Raw genomic sequence first — 11,738 nt, forward strand, 5'->3', positions numbered from 1 at the left:
TGTGGTAAATGTCTGTAACGATGCCCATTTATTAGACTACTCTTGTCTTATTATTTAGATTTTTTTTGTAATGTCCTATGTTGTTTCGTAGATCAATGTTCGCGAGGCTAAGATCGGTCTCATCTTTTAGAACTTTTGGAGCACACTTTGTGCGACGGTCTCGTTTGTTTCATAATTAATAAAATATCTGAAACCCAAACAATAAACAAATTGCCATATCTAATAATAGGCTATATCTACATTTAACGAATTCTTATAGTACATTAGTAACCTATCGTTATTGGGTTACGAGTTACAACGCTTCGTAGACAGTACTACAATCCGTAGACAGTGTTCTGTCTACGGATGGCTTGTTGAATATTATATCAGGTCATTAGTTCTTTATTTGGTTATCTAGAGGCGCATTAAATTTGACTCAAGGCTACTTTTAATCTACACGATTCATTTAATCTTGAAAAGAAACAAATAGGTATAAGTTTTGTGAAGTAATCAGGCTCAACTTAAAAGTCAATATTTTTTTTATTAAATGTCGGTCAAAGGAGTTTGGCTGTACGGTCTAATACAGTTGCTAATAGTTAATATTATCTATAAAGAATTAAAATGAATTTATAATATAATAATAAGTCTTAATTATTAAAAAAGTCGCAATATTGAGGGATTTTTTGTAACATGTTTTATTTTTTCCAGAATGTCATCCAACGCTTTGAAGGTAGACAACTGGTCACACTGCACTACGCCGTCTGACAGACAGCCACCACAGCTAGTCTCCGTGAAAGTTGGATGTTTCCATATAAACCCAGCGTCCATGTAAGTGGCAATTTAATCTGTCAACAATCAAATTAGCTTTGGCGAATCGTCTGCGTAAAATATGCTAAATTTAATTTCATGGGCATACCTACGGAATCATTTTGCGAAATTCCCTCACAAACATGAATACAATTTTAATCTTTCCTTCCTGTAAAGCTCCCACGAGTTCGTTCGAAAAAATTACTGCCTCTCTGGCACATTATTTTGTTACAACTTTTTTTTCTATTTTCGAATTTGATGGAACATAAATTAATGTTTTGACATTCATACGTCATAAAAAGTTCTTTTTTCGGACGTATTACTACTTTAATTTAATATTCATAGTTTCGGCTCAGCTGACATCATGTTATTTTGTTTTTATTTATTTGTTAAGAAAGAAGAAAGTCCTAGTAACAATAAGAAAGAATAATTTATACAAAGTAAGAAGATAATACAAATTGAAAACGTACGTTAGAAGCTAATTTGGAGGGCCATTGATAAAACGCTATTAACTACACTTTAATATATTTTTTAGTTTTACTATAATGTAATTGGAAGGTTTTTTTGTGGTATTATTTTTTTATTTTCTTATTGTTCGTGTAGCTACTATCTATAATTGAGGTTCAATTTTTCTTCTTTAACTCTAAGCCTATTTGTGTGACCTTTGTTGACGGACGGTCAAATGGGCTAATGATGGTAAGTGCTTACCATTGCGAATAGCGTTAGCGGTACCAACTGTAAGATATATTAACCATTCTATACATCAGCAATGCATCGGCCATCTTGGGGTCTAAGATCCCAGGTCGTGTCAACGTTTTAGTAATAATATAAAGTACCCATAAACACACGGCACAAATATATAAAAATAACATATTCTCTTAAAAATTATCTTGCTCAAAAATGAAGTATGTTTTTTATATTTTATTTCTCTATACTAGACTATATAAAAAACTTTCATTGGTCGCGTGTTGCATCATCGGATGATATTGACCAATGAAAATCAGTTTAACGATCAACGTTTCATTAACTTCGAAGTTAATCTGTATCTCGTGTAAATAACAACAATCGCCAGAGAATAGGGAAAGCAAGGCAAATAATATTAGAACTCTTTTGTTATGCAAATTACGTCACAGAACAAAAATGTGTTATTTGTGGTGTCATTTAGTTTGCTGTGTCAAAGTCGAAATTTGAATGGATAATTTAGTAGAAATTACCAATAAAGGAGAATTGTTATACTTTTAAAAGAGGAAATCTATATAAGATATTTTGGCAAAAATAATAACTAAATGGACAAGTATTTCCAAACGGGTCCCAGAAATAGTTATCAAGGAACCTTCCAGAACCTATGAAAAAAAAAAACGGTGAATTTGGTTAGGCGGGAACTTGGAAGATATATTAAAATAGTCTCAGGTAGTAGGGTACCACTTCCCAGTGGTAAGACAATCTGGTCAGATTAGGATAATTGCTGGTGTAAAATATTTATTTTAGACTAGTAGTCTAGTTGGTTGTCATGTGTTAGACAAAAAAGTAGCCTATGTCCTTTCTTAGAATTCATGTTTGGTTCATAACATTAATTAAGACAGGAGGGCTGGTTCGATTTTTGCTCAGAGGATCACAATTGCGATTCAACGGGGAAATGATGCTAGCATTCTTGCTGCCATTCCACGCGGTCAAGATTTATACAGTAACTAGTTTTAGTTCATATTTGTATATATTTAATCATCATCATCATCATTATCATCATCAGCCCGTTTTTGTCCACTGCTGGACATAGGCCTCTCCAAGCGCACGCCACTGTGGTCTTTCTCCGGCTACTCGCATCCAGCTCCTGCCTGCCGCCTTGCTTATATTTAATCATTTAATGTTATTAACTCTTATGTTAATAAATATAACAAAGTTACTATTTTCTTCAATATTTGGATATTGTATGAAATTTGAAAACTCTGTATAAACAACAGCTAAATTGAACATCTTTTAATACTTTCCGTTTAGTGTTTTCATAAAGTAACATAAATCATTTTTATTGTACCCACTTGCGGTATTACAATGATATTAACATAAATGCTTTTATGGGCTCTTTACGTAATCGTACGAGTATTTGTACTTAATATTTCTACAATCTACAAGACGATGATTAAAGTGATAAACAGAAGTATAATTGGTGGTAGGTAGTCCCCCTTTCATTGGATGTTTTACTGCAAAACAGCAATTCAATGTTGGGCAAATTTAGTAAAGTAACAGCCTGCAAATTTCCCACTGCTGGGCTAATGGCCTCCTCTCCCATTAAGGAGAGGGTTTGGAACATATTCCACCACGCTGTTCCAATGCGCGTTGGTGGAATGCACATGTTGCAGAATTTCAATGAAATGATTTTCTCACGATGTTTTCCTTCAAGCACGAGATGAATTATAAACACAAATTAAGCACATGTATATAGTGGTGCCTGCCTGGGTTTGAACCCGAAATCGTCGGTTAAGATGCACGTGTTCTAACCACTAGGCTATTTCGGCTCAGAACAATTAAAGATTAACAATTAATTTTAATGATTATGATGAGGATTTTTTGAATAGATAGAGTGATTCGAAAGGAAGGTTTTTGTATATACATGGACAATATAGGAAAGAAACACTGATAATCTTAGAAGTTTCTAATGTGATGTCGTAAATAAACAAATTCTGCAGTATTTTAGTATTGGTATTGCACCTGTGCGAAGCTGGGGCGGTTCACTTGTTAGTTTGTGAATAAACTTGACGTTGAATGTACCCTACTTTAATCTTCTAAACAGAATCCACTAAATCCAGAACCAAATCTTTCTTGATATATGTTAGAACGAATTTGTGTTACATCGTGATAAGCCATGAATGAAAACATTGTGCTTGCAAGTGTATCTAACTTCACGTAGATTAAGCTGTACTCTCTATTTACTCCCACAAAGCCGGATTTACGATGTTGGGGTAGGTAAGGCACAATTAATAGCCAGTTCACCCATATCTTAGTTCCTTAAATGTATTTTAAAAATCTATATAGTACGACTCAACTTAGATGTAGCATCGGCAAAATTTGTAAAACCGATTACATTCGAATTAAGTAAGCCATCCGAAATTATCAATATTTATTTTTCATGTGAATATGATCTTTACACAAATGTAACAATGTGTAATATCATATGACCTATTAATTATTAATATTCATCAATTTGACACGTCGATTTGATATCTCGGATTGAACTGACATTAGAATCCATAGTGACGAATATCGTCGAATGGCGCTATAGGGAGCTATTTCCATTGGTTGTGTAAATCGGCAGTAGTCGGTTTTACGAATTTTGCCAATGCTACATCTAAGTTGTGTCGTTCTGTACTAGTATAGAATACTAATTTTATAAATGTGAAAGTAAATCTAATACAATAAGTTAATAATACACATGGAATATTTTTGTCTGTTTGTGGCAACTGTATGAGTAATATTCAAGCTATGTATTATGCATTGCATTAAGGATAAGAAATTTAATGTGGTAGGGTTTTTAGCAAGTCTTGTTAGGCTAGCTAGCAGTTGTGTTTCGGTTTGAATGGTGCCAGTGTTACTAAACTAAAAGGGGCGGGCACAAGGGACATCTTAACTTTCAAGGTTGTCGGCGCTTTGGGGATATTAATAAAGGTTAATATTACTTACAGCGCAGAGGTATATAAGCGATTGTGACCGCTTACCATGGGATGACCCAATTGATAAAGCGCCCATTTATCTATCACATAAAAAGCAAAAAGTTTATTTAGGCCGTATCGTACTAACGAAATTATAAATAATTCTTTAACTTAATAATAGGAGATACGTTTAATAGAGATTATTTTTTATTTGTATTAAATAAGGATTGAGAGCTGAGATGACCCAGTGGTTAGAACGCGTGCATCTTAACCGATGATCGCGAGCTCAAATCCAGGCAAGCACCACTATATATATGTGCTTAATTTGTGTTTATAATTCATCTCGTACTCGGCGGTGAAGAAAAACATCACGCAGTGGGAAATTTACGGGCTGTTACTTTACTTTTTACTTTTTCTAGGATTACCCACAAGAGCACTTATATGAAATTTATTACTAAAATATTTTTCGACAATTTATTTTTGTATGTCTATCTTATAGAGGAGCACAATCTTTTATACGTGTTAGACATTTTGTTTAAAATTGAAAGCTATTTTTAGTAAATAAAGGTAATTATAATACATAAAATATTAAAAGAAGTTGTATTTCAATATATGGTAGGCGAGATAACATCGCTTCTGTAATGAGTCCATGTGAAATACATTTAAAACATTTTCTTACAAAATGTAATGATAAACAAATACCATAATTCAATTCTAACAAAACGCCATAAGGTACGAGTGGAAAAAATATTACGGTCTTGAGGGTAAAATGATTACATTTATCATTTCTGTGTGAAAGGTACATCGTGACTTGGAGGAAACTAACGTCGGATGAAATTCTTTTATTTGTTATACAGGGTTATTGGTAATTCAACGTATCCCCATTATGAGGTAAAAAGGGTGATCATTTGCGTTATTTTTAACAACTTTATGCATCATGCAAAAACGAACCATTCTAGAGTTATCAGATTTTTTGATTGTTTCAAAACTAGAGACCCGCCCCGGCTTCACGAGCTTGCAATGCTGATACTCAATATACTGCAAAATGTCTTACAGCGTTCAAAGTTTTTCAGTAATTATATACAATATTAAGTATGTATTATACATACAAAACTTCCTCTTGAATCAATGTCTTTTAAAAAAACTGTTTCAAAATCAGTCGTTTTTTTTCGTTTTATACAATGCAATGATAATGATGATAAGTCAAAAATGTAATTTCAAAAATTTATTTAAAAAAAGCATCAATTAATTATTTTTTTCAATAGTGGATTATTTACAGGCCGAAGGTATACGAGGTGCTATAATTTTTTTAAGAATACATTATACATATACATTAACGATCTCTCCGGGCTCATTTCATTAAATATTTAATAGATTTGGATATTTCATGAAGATAGTTCTTTCTACTAATTGTCCTAATTGCGAAGCTGTAGAGGACGTGTACCACATTTTAATGGAGCGTCTGAGAGAACTTCAATCACAATAATACATAGATCAAAGGGAATATGTAATATCCACCATGCAAATCCTACTTCGGAACTTAAATTATTTATAATATAGGAACATACTATAAGTAAACGACACTAAACAATTATATAATACGTATTGTAAATATAAGACTATTTTTGTAACCTGAGAACCGAGATGGCCCAGTGGTTAGAACGCGTGCACCCATGATTGCGGGTTCAAAGCCAGGCAAGCAACGCGGAATATTCATATGCTTAATTTGTATTTATAATTCATCTAGTGCTCGGGGATGAAGGAAAACATCGTGAGGAAACCTGCATGTGTTTAATTTCGTAGAAATTCTGCCACATGTGTATTCCACCGGCCCGCATTGAAACAACGTGGTCGAATATGTTTCGAATCATCTACTCAAAGAGAGAGGAAACCTTAGCCCAGCAGCGGGAAATTTACAGGCCGTTGTTGTTGTCTTTAGTAACCTAGCAGAGCATCATTCAAGTAACTCATCATACAAGTAACTCAACACATAAAAAATGTATTATAAGTCTCGGAAAGTTTATGCCAATTATATGAACTTTGTGTTTGTTTAAATGATCGAATGTGTACAAAGTTGTTGGCAATTACTTGCATATTATTTATTTTTAAAAACATCAGCAATACTGTCTTCGATTTTTTTTTTCTTTGGTATAGGTTGGCGGACGAGCATATGGGCCAACTGATGGTAATCAGCGTCGCCCATAGACAATGAAGCTGTCAGAAATATTAACTATTCCTTACATCGTCAATGTGCCACCAACCTTGGGAACTAAGATGTTACGTCTTTTGTGCCTGTAGTTACACTGGCTCACTCATCCTTCAAACCGGAACACAACAATACTGAGTACTGTTATTTGGCGGTAGAATAACTGATGAGTGGGCGCTATCTACCCAGACGGGTTTGCACAAAGCCCTACTACCAAGTTTACTTAGATTTGGGATATACGTTGTATTCAAAGTTGTTCAATATTAGAAAGAAATGTATACGCTTCAATAATAATCGTTATTATCACGAAGCCCTCTATATGTATCATTTAAATTTTGTATTCAGTACCGATGTGAAAGTTAATTGAGTCAGTTTATTTATGGATATGTAAAGATGTATGACTTGATGACTGATAAAATGTTTATGTATGTTTATTATTATATGATGTGTTTACCAATATGTGACATAATAATCAGGACCGGATTTAGAGGTCTATCAGCTCTGGGAAAATAAATAAGGCAAGGCTCAAGGCCCATGATGATGAATATAAAACTGTTACTAGTTTTTGAGTTGGATGTTTCCATATTTATATTATTGTAACAAGTGTCACGTGTAGAAGCCTCTCTCCCGTGGAAACGTTTGAGCTGTATCCTCGTCTTCCTAAAATCCGGCCCTTATACCTATTCTCGAATATGATACGTCCCACGGGATATAACACGTGGATCTTAATTAAAGATTAGAACTAACTTGTAAACACCCAACGCGAGTTATAAGTTTTTAAGGCCAGAATTGCCTACTAATAGCCAGTTTTAACCGGATACCTAATCGGAACGAAGTTGCTGTCATCATACAATACTTATTAATTAACAAACGTAAATAAATGAAAAATTAACGGCTTATAAGAATATTTAAATGACATAATCTATACTTATAATAAATCTGTAGGGACGTCAATTCTGTACATGAAATATTTTTACAAAATAACTATCAGGGGGTGATCAGGTGTCGATACTGATGGCAAAAATGCAATCAGTAAAATTTTTGTCTGTCTGTCTGTCTGTCCATATAACCGTTATAGAAACAAAAACTACTCGACGGATTTTAACGAAACTTGGTACAATTATTTTTCATATTCCTGAGCTGGTTATAGTATACTTTTCATCACGCTAAAGTCCATAGGAGCAGAGCACTGAAGGGAAATGTCTCAAAAATCCCGTTTTACCCCATATTTTGAGCTTCCGTCGCGTGTTTAGCCTTAATGGTTAAAGCTTCACAGAAATCATGTATTAAAGAAATGTTCTCCTTAAAATTATACAAAAAATATCCCATGACAGCCTATGTCTATCTTTTATGGTTGAGTCACAATAACACGTGTCACTCCCAATAGCTTAGTAGTTCGAAGCTTTCTGATATTTGTCTATTCCTACGTTTATAGCACTCTCAATCATCCCAAATTACAAAATTTAACAGTATTAACTATTCCATAAAAAAATCATAGAAATCGGTATAGAAACACCAAAGTTATACATAAAATACGCTAATAATAAAGCTATCCTACGTGAGTACTAAATCTATACTATTATATAAATTTCTAGAGTCTGTCTGTACACTTATTTTTGTCGTAATTCGTCATGTGTTCTTTGACTGACTTAATTTTTACGATTTTTGAAATTTTGTGTGTGTGTCATTATAAAAATTGGCATACAGGAAAAACATGTACTTGCGCAAATCATAGGCTATCTATACATACAAAAGTATATATAAATAGCCAAAAGAATGTGTTTGTATGTGTGTCATCGATAAACTCTGAAACTATTTGATCGATCATTATGAAAATTGGTATGTTTATCTATTGTTTTATGGAGAAAGTAATTATTTCATCCGTATCATTAAAAATAACCAACAGATGGTCCTTACGTGTATCACGATACACTTATATTCCGATCAACCGATAATTATAAAATATGTAATAAAAAATGAAAATCTATTCAAAAAGCATAACAACTAACTATGTTTATTGGCATATGACTTCCGTCATATGCCAATAAACATAAAACAATCACAACAATAATAATTGTCATTTTAAAATGAGATAATTATTATAAATTACATATATGGGAAGAAGTGATTAGCTGTTTTGATTATAAGAAAGTAAACAATAATCATAATTGGTAAGTATACTCATAACTCCAACAACAATGAATTTTTAGTATAAAATGTAAACGTAAGACACATAACCAAAAAAAAACAACTTATTTATATAAATAGAAACCACCATGCCATTGAATAAAATATTCAATGGCATGGTTTATTACTATATTCAATGAATATAGTATGCCTATATTGTCACACTAAATAAACTGCTGGTATATGCTACTCCACTGGTAAAATGTATTTACCACAACTGGTTGAAACACCAGAATCTCTTCTTACCTACGTTACGGGAACTATTAAGGAGTCTAAATATTTCCTTCAGTATATTAGAAATTACAATTCATGCTTTTAAATGACATCTTTCGGAGTAACAAATATTGTACAATACAATAATTTCGCGTCTACGTTTAAAGTGTATCATATGATTGGTTCACTTCTTCCAGTATCTAAATAAAATCCCCAATTTCTGGACATTTATTTCACGAACAACGTAGAAAAAGATTGATCTTCGATGCATGTTCAATACCACAACTAATCGAGAAATCATCGCTAAATTTAGGATTATGCCTAAAACTGCTCTAGATAGTGAAACAACAAATGATTCAAAGTAATTATCAATGCAGATAGAACGCAGAGCATAAAAGGCGTATTGAAGCTTCCATAGCTCCTGAAGTCACAGCTGTAATTGTCGCTACAGAAATTACAAAACGAGGTATTGTTATCACTAAGCGACACAAAAACAATCAAGGTATCGCTGAAAAATATCAATCGTATGACAATTATTACGATTATCCAATTATGATAAAGCTGGATATCATCTCGGACTGTATCAAAATAATCTCACGACTGGCTCTGTGACATCGAAGAGTTTGATTTTTATGCGTATCGTATAATTAGAGATAATCAATCTAACCATATTCTGAAGTATCGTCAACTGTTTTAACAATTCATTGTTGACATGTACGCTATGGTCGAGAACGAAGGATTAAACTACATTCGATGCAACGAATCAAAACTTCGAGTCAAAGGGTACATTTATTTACGAGATACTTACAGATGACAAGGTTGTAAATGTTATAACATCGATATTTGATAGAACCGGATAATAGAGGACGTTTTTGGTGCGATACAAACTTTTCTAGACTATAGAAATTTAATTAAAATTTTCATCGTACCAACTTTACATCGAGATTACACCAACAATAACATTCTCATAAATCATATCTGTTTCCGGATTCAAAAAAAGAAGATATGATCTTGATAAATAAGTTTATGGGTGTTATGACCAATCTGCAGCCTATCGAGAACAGTATTGGCGAATATTAAATGAAATAATTTTAAGTATTTGCTTCGATCTCGCATATTTCTTGATTATTTGTACATTGTATCAGTAATTAATTACAAAATGAAAAATTAAAAAAATATTTTTCTACGACTAATGCCCAGCGAAGCGGGCGGGTATAGCTAGTAAGAAATAAGAATTGTTCATATCTGCTTGGTACACCCCTATCTCTTTCTATGTCGGTTTCTTTCCTTTACCTTAAGGTTGCCTGAGAGAGATCGCTATTTTAGCGATAAGGCCGCCTCATTCTTAAACACGACTAAGCTGGCGTACAAAAGAAAGAGATATACAAAAAAGAGAAGGAAAGTAGCTCGAGTCGCAACGAATCCTTACGATTACTTGTCGATTTCTGCCAATTCAATCTATTGTAAGTAGCGTAAAAGAACTTCGTTCTGAAAAAATGTTGTTTTAGAGTTTGATAGAGATAGATAGATAGAGAGAGAGAGAGAGAGAGGGAGAGAGAGAGTCAGAGAGAGTCAGAGAAGAACACAAACTTCTACTTTGATTTGAATGATATTTAAATAAAATGGTATCTGACTTAATGCTGCAACATGATCTGATATCGACAGGATACCCAACTCTTAACCAATACACATCAGGAAATTCGCATTTGAGCTCACTCCAAGGTTGACTTACGGACTTGAATAGGTTTTATACATATATTATGTGTCGATACACACTTTTTTGGTTAGTGTTGTATGATTTATCATATTCATAAGAAATTCCTTAACTGAATATATAATTTATGTAAAAAATTCATCTCATACTCGGCGGAGAAGGTAGACGACCTGAATGTGATGAAATTCTTCCAATCGTTTTTCTGCCATCGTAGCTACTAGAGCAACATAATGGAATACTACTTATTTATAATATTTCAAAGGGTCAATGGTTTGTCCTCAGACAAGGTCGAAGGATATTTCTGCTGCAAATGGTGGTGCTATGCTTCGTGCCTCACGCGGCGCTCATAATCCAGAACTGCTCAATAATGGCTCAACTGTCGCAGACTTTCGACGCTTCATTATTTTTAAACACAGAGGTAATATTTGTAGTTGTCAGTAGCCATAATATATGTAGATAGAAACTTCACGTATCTTACTATTTATTATTTAAATTAATCTAAGGTACGTCAAAATTAAATTAGTAAATAGTATTTTTGATTTGATTTATTGCACAATAGAAACATCTTCTATACATATATTAAATTGGTGTGTCTGTTTGTAATATTAAATTAATCGTTTTTTTTTGCAAAATGCATAATTATGTATATGTACATGGTACATATACCATAATAACATCTATGTATCTATCTGTCTGTCTGTCTATTTGTTCCGGCTAATCTCGGGAACGGCTAATCCGATTTTGACAGGACGTTCACTGGTAGTTAGCTGATTTAATAAGGAGTAACTTAGGTTACAATAATAACTTCTGTGTTAAATTCAAACGCGCACGATGTCACAAACACAGCCAATACATAATATATTTTGATTGTTTGTTTAATTTGACACTGATTAATTAATTATAATGCTTGTATATTGAATACTGGATTATTTGATCAGAATTTAGAAAATTTAGTTAATAATAATAATAAGTTATCTTACTAAAACTATTT

General features: G+C 33.0%; 1 long non-coding RNA gene across 1 annotated transcript in view; it reads left to right on the plus strand.

The window, feature by feature from the left end:
* Positions 1 to 11,160, plus strand: part of LOC124534484 — a 46,585-nt gene extending 35,425 nt beyond the window's left edge. The window contains exons 2-3 of the long non-coding RNA XR_006966740.1: positions 688 to 807; positions 11,030 to 11,160. This is a non-coding gene — a long non-coding RNA (uncharacterized LOC124534484). The remainder of the gene's footprint in view (positions 1 to 687; positions 808 to 11,029) is intronic.
* The last annotated feature ends 578 nt before the right edge of the window (positions 11,161 to 11,738 follow it).

Source organism: Vanessa cardui, chromosome 12 (assembly GCF_905220365.1).
Source record: "Vanessa cardui chromosome 12, ilVanCard2.1, whole genome shotgun sequence".
Taxonomy (NCBI): Eukaryota; Metazoa; Arthropoda; class Insecta; order Lepidoptera; family Nymphalidae; genus Vanessa; species Vanessa cardui.